This window comes from Hetaerina americana, unplaced genomic scaffold (genome assembly GCF_022747635.1).
Source record: "Hetaerina americana unplaced genomic scaffold, ioHetAmer1.1.p SCAF_5, whole genome shotgun sequence".
Lineage (NCBI taxonomy): Eukaryota > Metazoa > Arthropoda > Insecta > Odonata > Calopterygidae > Hetaerina > Hetaerina americana.
In genome coordinates, this window is record NW_027287095.1 from 37,729,543 (window position 1) to 37,741,645 (window position 12,103).

General features: G+C 38.9%; 1 non-coding gene across 1 annotated transcript; it reads left to right on the forward strand.

Moving 5' to 3' along the window:
- The first annotated feature begins 7,497 nt into the window (after nucleotides 1-7,497).
- On the forward strand, nucleotides 7,498-7,569 carry TRNAW-CCA (transfer RNA tryptophan (anticodon CCA)). The gene has a single exon. It is a non-coding gene; the product is annotated as a tRNA-Trp (tRNA).
- Nucleotides 7,570-12,103: the final 4,534 nt, after the last annotated feature.

Sequence of the window (12,103 nt, forward strand, 5' to 3'; positions counted from 1 at the left end):
AAATTCAGATCTTTTACATAATCACTCACTGTAACAATTTCATATTCAAATGTTTATTATTTTTTGATACATTTAATATCTTTTGTTGTAAACAATTTTGATAAAAAATTGTAGCGTTTGCTACAAAGGCCCAAATGATTTGCGATGGAGCAACACCTGAGCTTCTTTGTCATAATTATAAATAAGAAATAAGCTTACTAGGTTAGAGCGAAATGAACAAAGATTGAGAATTGTAGAGTAATAATTGCATCAATGAAAGATGAATTTTCAATAAGAACCCAAGATAAGCACTAAGATAAATGTTGTACCGCACTGCTGTTACTGAACGGAAAGCCCAGAATGAGTCCTAATGAGGCACGGGCTCAAATGAATGATGCGCTAAGAACTTTATCCCGCATGCAAATTTAAATAATTAATTAATTCGGGATTAAAAACATAAGAGTTGTACATACCTCACAATTTAATATTTAAGTAAGCAGTCTAAGCATGGATTGGAGGCTTAAACGGAGGATAGAGAAAAGAAGTGGAAAGATGAGAGCTCTCAGAATAGTGTCAGGCAGAGTGCGGAATGATGTTTGAAAAGGGATTTTGAAATGCGCAAAAATGTGGCAGGAGGAGATGTCCAATGGAAGGGGAATATTTGATGTCACAGGGAGGAAAATACTACGAGGCGCGGGGAAGGGGGGTCGGAGGAAGGACTCCACACTTAAACTGCATGATGTGTTTCGTAAGTTCTTAAGAATTCGCACTAGTTTTGCAGGGAAAAATCACCAGCGTTATATCCACACAGTACCATCCAGCTTTTCGAATAGCAATTGAAAAACGTACCCAAAAAAAATCAATGGAAATCCAAGTTTACATCGATCCATGGACAATGATCAGTCACATAATAACTTATAGTTTCCGATTGAATGCCATTATATTATACTATCACCCTATAGGTTTCAGTGCGCCTCTTCTTTTCGTATCTGCATACATTTTTCTTCGGTTTATTTTTTAGAAATCCACACCGAAACTGCAAAAAAAAAATTCCTAGCTTTATTGCTTTTGCAACATAACCATGGCAATGATTTGGAGCGCCAGAACATATGAAACTTTAATTTAATATATATTTTACCACATGACGAACACCACCAGTGAGTAAAACTGCCACACAATTATCATCTAATAAAATAAGATACCCTAACCTAAAACAATCGACTGTTTCTTCAATAACTAACGTCGGTTTTCTTTATTCAATTACTTCAACTCTCGATCTCTTCTACTATAGTTGGTGTGAGCAACTTTCTTTTCTTAATTATAAGCCGATAATGGAATACCGCAGCAAATGTAGTGCTTTATTGACGGAAAATGAGTACCAAAATTCTAACTAATATGAACAGGGTAAAACTCACCAACGAACCGGTGAATTCAGTATTTAAATGAAAAGAAGGTAATCAAAATCAATTAATATGATCTTACTATGAGGCTCCAAGCGTTTGCTCGAAATCTGGCTTACCTTTCAAATCCTACGTTAATGACTTTTTACTACTTACTGCACCAAACTTGAAATCTCACATAAAATGATTTCTTCGTTTTAAGTAGACGCTAATTAATATATTAGGATTTCAAAAATTTAGGAAATATTTCGAAAATCGAAATTTTGAAATTGAAATTTATCGCCGAAATCATCTTATTCTTTCGCTTTTCCTACGGTTCAAAATGCCCTCAGCATTTATTCTATCGCCACAACGCCTAGTTACCACAATCCACTTTACGAACTGGTTAATGGATATTCGCGCACTAAGCTTGGATTTCAATCACTCCCATTTTTAAGCGGCATTAATCAATATCATAATGCAAGGGCAACGGAGAGCGATGAAGTGTTATTGCATGATGTTTTCCTGACGCGCAAATGCCACACACTCCGACTGGAGGCAGAGAGAGAGCGAGAGACAGAGAAAGATGCATTAATTTCTCTTAGTACAAGTTCTCAGCCAAGAGAGAGGAAGAGAGGGCTACGTATAATTACATATCTGAAGGCGGATGGATGTATGAAGGCAAAACGCTTTATGAATACGATGAAACTTGAATTAATGAAAATAGCAGGGAATAATTAAAAAAAACACACATCAAATTTATATATATATATATATATATATATATATATATATATATATATATGTAGGTACGCACGTATAGATAACCCATGGGGAGGATTCCTTTGCGTACCCACACCCTCCCCACTCCTCGGCACCTCCTTGAGAACCAGCATTGTTGTGTGGTCGGACGATTGTGACGCGACGTAAAATTTACGACAGTTCGATGGTAATGTATTCGTAAATGCGCCGTGTGCGCTGCCCGAGAGCGCCGGAGGGGTGGCGAGTGTGTGTGTCTGTGTGTGTATGTCTGTGAATGTGTGTGGTTGTCGAGAGGGCTCGGAGTGGGGAGGGGAGGACGAAGAGGGCTTGCGGCTGGAAGGAGGGAGGGGGGGAGAGAGAGAGAGAGAGGGTGGGATCGTGTTTATTTCCTCGTGTGTGATGTGAGAGGCGGCGGCAGGGCGGAGGATTGTACTGGCTTTGGACGTGGCGGCGGCCGGGAACGGGGAGGGTGGGATAGGAGGATGGAGGGCGGCTCACGGGGAAGGGGGAGGGATGGACTGGAGAGTGGAGACAGGCGCTATAGAGAGGGTGTGATCGGCAGCGCATTAATCCCCGGGGGCGTCGTTTGCCGGAGACTCCCGTTGATTGATGCTGACTGGAGAGGGCGCGTTCAGAATGGAGGACGGTTCAAGAGGGGGGTGGGAGGAAGGTTTGAGAGATGGGGGGAAATGGGTGGTGGGGAAGGAGGCGTTGTGGGTGGGAAGGGGGTTATAAAGGGGAGGGGATGTACGGGGCAGATCGGACGGAGTTGGGGCATGACAAGAGGAGTGAGTGGGAGTGGGGAGGAGGCGAAGGATGGAGAGATGCTAACTGCGTCGGAGAAGAATCAAAAAGGAGACATAAAGACAGGATTCATTCTGTTTGGAGGCGACCTCGAGACAAATCCTCCATCGGCGTGCAAGTAAATGCGCTCCAGAAAGAAAGTTGAAAGACACTCTTGGATAAAAAAAAGAAGCGCTTTTGATTGATGATATCCGTCCCATTTTTAGCGTTCTATAGGTTAACCAATGTAAATTATGTCCCAGGGCATGAAAAAAATGCATATATAAATAATAATGCCGTGTCATGGCGATATATCTTTAGTGAGCACCACGCGCAATTATGATATGCAGCTAATTTAGTCATTGATAGATAAATGAAGTCTCTTACAGGAACCCACCATGTGAAAAATTAATTACAGCCACAGATTCCGAATCATATATGGAGACCTCATTATGATAAATTTAATAGGGATCAATGTACCCAATGCTTCCGAAGGATATTTTTAAAAAAAGTGTTGTTTTTAACAGAATTTTTGGCCATTTAAAAAGAAAATGTTAGTCCTAAAAAATTTAGACATAGATATCAGTTTAAAAAAAACAAGTTTTAAGGATACATTACTTTAGCAAAATATTTGGTATGTAGTTGTCGATGAGGAGCTTAAACCGAACCCATTATATATAATCCGAACCAATATTATACGCCGAATCTTAATATTATAGACTAAGCTTTTAGTTTCCGAGATTAGTTATACTTGAACGCTTGCTACTAGCTACTCTAGTCGCAGATCTGTAAACAAATGGTGAAGATAGCACCTAAGTGTTGATGAAAGGATACACGTCCACTTCGAAATCATATCCAATATGTAACATTGCAATCAAGTTTATAATGTACACGAAATTGCATTTCTCATCCATCCATTGATCTGGGAGTCTTGCTAATTACTTAATTTATTTCCTTCCTAAACTACATAATTAAATGGTCGAAGTCAGTCAAAGTGGGGAGAATTATATAAATAATCCGGAGTGCGAGAAATTGCGCATTAAGTACTGCAAATTTCTAAAAAAAATGCCGAAAATATTACCGAATTGCTAGTGATTCTCGTCTGAAAGTTTGGACAATTACAGTAAAAAATAATTTATTTATGACAATATATCGGCCAAGAATTTTCTCATGGTTTAAGGTTCTCAGTCCAAAAGTTATCAACTTGTGATTATTTGCTATCTTTCACTTAAATGTGTACTATGAAAATCTACGAGATATTACAATAAAAAGTATAAAATAAGTCAATAATCACACTTTAGCACACTGAAGGCGGTTTCAAAAGATTGTGATTAATGAAGACCTTGATAATAACACATTCAGTTGAAACCATGGTCGGTATGTTGTGCAAATATTGAATCGGTTTATTTTTATATAACAATGGACATTAAACCTTTTTTGCTCAATTACTCCCGAGACATTACCCTATCAACCATTTACTTTTCATGAAGTATGAAGTATTAATTAATTCTCTCCTACTTCCAAGTATAACTCTCCTATGATTTGTAGGTAGCTTACCTACTTGTATATACGTCAACGAGTTATAACTGGATACGCAATGTAATAGAGTATGTAAAATTAGACAACCAAGGGGCAAAAATAAACCACAATTTTATAACAAGCGTTCAGGTGAATGAACAAAATAAAAAATGAGTAGTAATAAATAGGCACAGAAATGGCAATTGCTAACGTAAACAAAATTATCATCATTGATTGTATTAGTGGTGCTCAGCTATGTTGGTTGACAGAACCCCCTGAGAATGAGGTTTAACGTTTGAAACAGCGGCCGTGGTCAATAACATTTACGGTGAAGTACGAGGGCATTCATTACATTAGAAAATGTTCCATTTCTCATTGCATATTTATTAGAGTAACTCAAAACTTACGTGATTTTCTCCCTTCCGGGTATATTTTTTAATTGGATTATCATGTGCAAGTACTTATAAATTCATGTAGAATGAATACATAGCGTCAAGTGTTCGGTTGAAAATATATGCAGCAAAGTTACCTGAGAAATTACATATCATGAGCTGAGAATGTGAAACGTTTGACAATTCCATACCACTCCGTAATTCCAAGCTTATTGAAATACATGTTTAAAGCACTCAGTCTATAAATTATTAAAACTGTAAAGTTGTCACTTTATAGCTGCTCGCATTAAAAATATACATCCCATAAAATGGTGACCAATAAAATGGCGATACGGCAAGTTTACAGAAATGAGTAAAATGAAATGAGTGAAGATATTTTGGAAGATTAGCGACTTGTCTCAGTAGATGACCTCAGAGAGACATATAACAAAAAACATAGCACAAATACCCTCTATTCGCAGGAATGTTTTCTTGGGGCAACATGATACTTATTATCATCATAAAGTAAGACCTGTGACAGTGCCAAACCAATTCAGAGTATATATTTCGGTGAACTAATCACGGCGGGTGTGAAATAGCATCTCACTTCAAACCTTACAATGTCCACATTCTTAGAGATAACAAATTACACTCAGAAAATTTAGCATTTCAGTAACAGGCACAAGGTTGGCCAGTAATTAACTGGTAATACGATGGTAACTGCTTATTAAAAGCACACTGGAAAAATTAAAATTTCATGGAATTCGTCTTATATCTTTGTGTCCTTTCATACACGGACCAAATGACACAATTGGGCGATTGAAAACGCTATAATTGAAGTCCTATTCATTCGCAATAATTAAGCTAGCAATGCAGTCTCAAGAAATCAACAATCACTAATAATCTACCGTACCCAACGCCGTACCTTAACGTAACGTAGATAACATGCTGGTCATCTCTCGAAAATATATAATAATTGAGATTACTTCGCCAGTTGTCCTTGTGAAAATTAAATTTAAATTCAATTAATACAACTGATAAAAACGCAACCCTGAAATAGGAAAATCTCGTGATTAGTTGCCTCGATTATGAAGGGAAAAAATCGAAGGATGTAAACTAATTGGAAACTCTGCAAGTAGAAATAAAATTACTGGGTAAAAAATGGGATCCAACGGACGTTCAAAAGTCAATCATTAATTTATAATTGGCTCACTAAGCTCGGCGTGATTTTGTGGAACGCCATCGTTATTCAGAATGTGAAACAATATATCAATTCTACATCAGTTTATTTTCGTAGGGCGGCTCTGGTTTGCTGTGTGCAAAATCCTAAGGTGCAAATCGAAATTCGACAGGCTCATATTATTCTCACCAACCTTTCATTTGGGAGAAGAGACCGGGAAAAAGGTTAATTAAGAAATACATGTGAAAGATTTGCGCATGTGGAAACAAACCCGGGTGGATCATCTGGGGAGTATCGTACCCAGGTTTTTAAACGTCCGGGATCTAATCACGTCTCCTATTACGACGGCTACCTGAACTCGGACACTTGATGAATGACGTGGATAGCAGGGAAGCCCAACGTGAACGTGAAACCCGTGGATTTCAGGAAATCCAACTTTGTTTCAGCGGCAATACTGTGAGCCTTTCCATTTCATTTCCTATCCATTACCATTGTATGTTCGCCCTAAGTTGCATGGCAACAGAAAACTACTGGTTGACCCATTTATGAATTGCATGGTTATGTTTCTTGGACAATTAATGCGCAGTATCCCTGTGTTGCTATTTCGGGTATCAAATGAATGTGGGGTTGAAGGTATTTCATTGCGCCTAAACGGGTAAGTATTTGGTTTTAACAAATATTATTTTCACATATGATCCCTACTCACAAAACCTCTCACTTTGAACGAAGAAAAATGCTTAGTCTACTCGTGAATTGTCGAAATTCAACACACTCATAGTTTTCGAGATAACTCCGACATAAATGTTGAGAATGATTCGTTCTACTTCCTGGACGAAGAGAAGAAACTGTATTTCCATTATAAATCATCGGGAGTGGCACGGAGGAACCCCAAAATGCTAAATAATATGAATCTTGTACGTAAGTTCCACGGATGTGAATAATAATTCAAACGAACGATAGAGATACCATTGGTCAACAAAAAAAGAAAACACAAAAAGGACAACCAAACGTACTCCGAAAATGTTGCCCATTGCACGCAAGAATCAAATTAATTTTTTCTAATGCTAAGAACGCATTATGTTCCGGTATTCTATGTTCGAGAATTCGTCCATTAATTGAAAGTTTTCTTGGTGTTTCGAGGCAGTAAATTATCATATCACTGTTCAGGTTCAAAACTGCGAATTAAGATGAATGCAAGAGATAAGGTTGAATAACAAAAAGAAAAGTGTGACCATTCCTGGGGTTCCTCACTATCGGTACTATGTAAAGAAGGCACTAACAAAAATGACTAAGAAATAAAAAGCTGCGAAAAATGAAATACATACGAAGCCAGTCAATACCCCCATTAGAGAAATGGTGTGGAGAAACTTCCCCGTTTACACAACGAAATTAAATAAAAGCTACTGGAGAGCAAGAAAAATTTGTTGCATTACATTAAACATAGTAAAAATAACAAAAACAAATTCCAAAGAATGTCAGTGGGGAAGCCATTAATATACAAGTATTTTCCTCCGTACACTCAGCTGACTCCGTGGCGCAACGGTAGCGCGTCTGACTCCAGATCAGAAGGTTGCGTGTTCAAATCACGTCGGGGTCAAAGTATTTTTTTACCCATATATAATTTGATACGATTTTCTATTATGAAAAGGAGTAAATTATAATTTTTAGATAGTTGTTTTCCGCATAAGTACAAATTATTTTCAAATTTTACTCGAATCCGGACGTGGCCAAAGATGATTCTACTTATATTCCATTATTTACCACAACCCGAGTTGCCAACCCGAAGGTCGGCCTGATAGGTGAAGGCAGATTTCATCCTTCAGGTTAGTATGGGGGTGTAGGCAGTTCCTTTTCCTGGGCCACCTATGGTATACTGCCACCCAAAAAGTTTTGGCGAAGCTGAAGGTGACTGAAGACACACCAACAAGTAGTTTATTGCCGCGGTGCAGCAACTATTGACCACGCCATAGCGTGTGGCATTCACCAAAATTTACTGAAAATGTACTGTAGGTGACCTTCAAATTTCTCTCCAAATGAAGCATTTATTATAAGGATGGCTTTTATGAGCGACATAGTATTTCAAACGCATCAGTCATATTTCAATGGCTGTGATCATTGCTTATAGTCAAACTAATTCTTTACGAATCCTAAGTATGAGAATCCAAGACAAAAATACCAATTCATTAATAAGATTCCATGTTTTTTCAATAGGGAGTTGAAAATATGATTTAATAATATAAATTATGCTACATTAACGCTTTCACTAAAGGGAATAATTTCGCTTACGAACATCTGAAAACTGGAAAACAATTGCTCAAGTTGAAAGACGACCCTCTGCAAGTGTCCCTAATAATACAATAAATTATGTCCTCCAGTATATCATTAAACTTGAATGGATTTGATGCACGTTTATGACATATGAAAATTTTAGTCGCAGTGAATTCGACTTATTACATAATTACATTTGGAGCTTGATGGAGGAGCTCATCTTTCCTGCTTTTGCATATTAAACACCAACACCTAGTGCACGAAGGGGGGGGGCTCTTGTCAACAAATCTCTAATGGCTACGAAGTGTGAGTGAATTTGGCATTTCTTGAGCACCACCCTCTCGCCCGCAGGGGTCCCTTCAACCACTCTGGCACCTGCGACAAAATCGATCAGCAATGGCTGGGAACTGTCAGAGCGGGGAAGGGCACCGATTAGAACGTCCTCTTCCCTTTTATTACTAGTTCTCTCATTCACACGATCGACGGACTTCGATTAGCAATTAATGATCTTCTCGATGAATACTTCTCAACATTCCGTATGTGATTAGAGCACAATCCACTCCGAAGCGGAAAATTTCTCCATCCATGACTTATGCATAAGTATTGTGAATGTATTGTGTCTGTGTACAAGTGTGTGTGTATATGTATATATATAATATACACATACACATAGATATACATGTATATAAATAAATAAATAAATATATATATATATATATATATATATATATATATATAAATAATGGGTCGTGGCAGTCCAGGGGGTAGAGCGTTGGACTACTGACCAGAGGGTCCCGGGTTCCATCCCCGGACAGGCACCCTGGGCACCTGCAGCTCCACCCAAGCTATGTGATTTTTCGGGTACCAGGCCTTCCTGGGAAACCATAACCGGCACAGGGAAAGGAACTGGCCCCCCTACCCTGATGTTTGAATTTCATACGCCGTCGGGCTTAGTACTGGGTGAACTCTGCCATCACCAACCAAACCGACCTTCAGGTTGATTATTGTGTGTATCCGTGTGTGTGTGTGTATATATATATATATATATATATATATATATATATATATATATACACCATAAATATACACATAAATATGTTCTTACACACTTATACACATATATAGCATGTGTGACATTCGCCACTCGCACTCGCAATATTAGCCAGAGATGGTCGGCACTCGCTGCCGACCATCTTTGGCTAATATTCGTCGATACTTGTGAAAATGGAATTTAAATAGATGACTTTGGAAACATTTCTTCAGGTGCAAAAATAATTTGAATTGAACTGATTAGGAGTGTAAACGAAAGATACGACAACTCTCGAAAAGAGTTCTAAAAATCAGAAACTCTATCTGATGGGGCCTGTTGAAAATTGCTTCTCCAAATGCTGCTGGCGCTAGGTCGATTCCTCCCCTCCCAAAAAAAGAAGAAGCCCTTCGCCCCATAAAGCATCTCGTATTCTCTTCTGATACTCCTATCTAACCCTAACCATCTCCGAAGTCCCACCCTCGTTTCCGTACTCTTCCCTCTGTTTCATCATCCGGTCCAATATTTTCTTCCATTTCCCCGCACGTCCCACCCACCCCGTTCCCCATTTCCCTTCCTCCGCCTAGGTATCCACCCTCCTCCCTCCCATTTGCCCATCCAAAGCCTCGGGATTAACGTCAAGCTTCCGACCCCACATCACAAGAGGCCCAGGAGATTAGATTGAACTCGCGCGTTCTATTCTTCCTCACTTCGATCCTCCCCACTCCCTCCCCCCACCAACCTTCTTCCCTTCCAGCCACACTTCTCCCCTCCTACGGCATCCCTCCACCCCTCAACCTCTTCAACCCCCTGCACTCCCTCATCCCCTTTGCACCCCTGGCTGCCTCACACTCTCCGTCCCCTTTATACCCTTAGGCTCGTGAGGTAAGCGATCCCGCTCTGCTTTCCCCCAGACCCGCACCTACGCGTTTGGATTTCGTCTTTCACATGTCTCCTCCTTTCCCCTCTTGTCTTCTTTTGTTCTTTCTCGAACGACCACACCCTGCCAATCACTCCAATCTCTCCCTTTTCAACTTCGCCTACTCTCTCCACATTATTTCTCTACATCAGCGCACCGTGGACCGAATTAACCGTCTCTCTCACAACACTAGACTCTTCAATCTACCTCTTGGCTCTAATATTTGGTGGATAAAATGGAAAACAAAGTTTTAAAATCTGAATCGGTGCAATTTTATTAAATCACATTCACGTAAAATATACTTTAAAATTGTTTTGAAAACAGAAGAATAATTGTCACGGAGGAAGTTATCATATTGATATTTGTGTGATCTTTTGAGGAAAATATTTCAAAACGTATTTCATCTTCGTTCTTCGATGGAATAAATACTGTCTTCATTTTGTCCGTAAAATATTAATAGCCATTTTGTAATAGGGTCTTCAATAGAGTAAAGAGTAAGTTGAGGACTCCATAGAAACGCCTATCTTCTGTTTGTTCGGTGGGCCAGTTATAATTTCTTACTTATCAGAATAGTACAAAGAAAGCTTTCTTCTCTTAACTCCAAACATTCATTCAACTTCTGTTTCGTCAGGGGTAAGGTTGTAGGATTATAATTTCCGAAGCATCTTTCTATCTTCTCTTCCGTGATGCTTTCCCAACCTATTTTCCGCAATTCTTAACAATTTCTTGACCCGGGCTTCCTGTTCTATAACTTTCCACCGGTTGGTCCTGCATTCCGATTACCCTTCATTGGCTCGTCCCACCAGGATCTCTTCCCCTCTACTTCTCTCGTTCGTTGTTTCTCCCCGCTTACCAAGCTCGATTTACTCACCCCGGTTGTTTCTGCTTCCATGATTCGAAATCTTCCCTCATCTTCCGCTACACTTACATTTCCCTGTGACAATATGTTTTAAAATATTCCTTCACGTCACATCTCGTTGAAATTCATCTTCATGCAATTCTTTGCATTCACACACAAATTAATTCATGAGAAGACGTAACCATGACGGATATTAAATATTTCTCTGGTAATAGCAGCAGAATAATGAGGAAAAAGCGACCGTTTGGAGTAGGTTTGGGATGAAATGGTGCTTTATTGTTTCTAGAGGAAAGCCATTTTCATTTAATTTATTTAAGGCTTTCAAAGAACACTTCCTTTGATTATGTTCACCCAATCGTATGAGTAAACATACATTTGAACGAGTGATGTCCCCAAGACTGAATTACTGCCAATTATTTGTTTTTAATTAATATCAGCGGTACTGCAGCTATGATTCGCAACTCAAATCTGCTTTGAAACACACACTATATACGATTTCAGTGACCTACCCCGAAAGAGATTCCCCCGGGCAGAAATACTGCAATATCCGCGAGTATTTAGGATATCAGTATCCAGCCAGGTATCGTCCAAAATCTACCTAAAACCGGGGTAATAACCACTTGTATCTATAAACAGTGAGAAAATTGATTGTCAAAAACTATGCTTGGAAAAATAGTAAAAATATAACCACCATAGCATTGAATCCCGGAATTTGAACATACAATAGTTTCATATATTCTAAAATTCTAAAATGACTCGAGAATATCAATAGAACCTCCGAAACATCTGGAGGCAAACCGTTACCCTGCTTCATCGAATCTAGATACGACGGACACTTCATTCTCCCGTGTTTACAGCATTGACATTTTGGAAGATATTTGACCGATAATAAATAAATGGATACGTCTCTTTTGACTTCTACACTTAAACGTAACCACTCTTATAAATCAATGAAGTTAATCTCGGTCTCCAAGCAAAGAACACAGTGTTGCTTTTAATCAATATCAAAGGGCTTCAGTGAATTTAAGAAAATGTCTGTAATATTGTGCAAGATAATT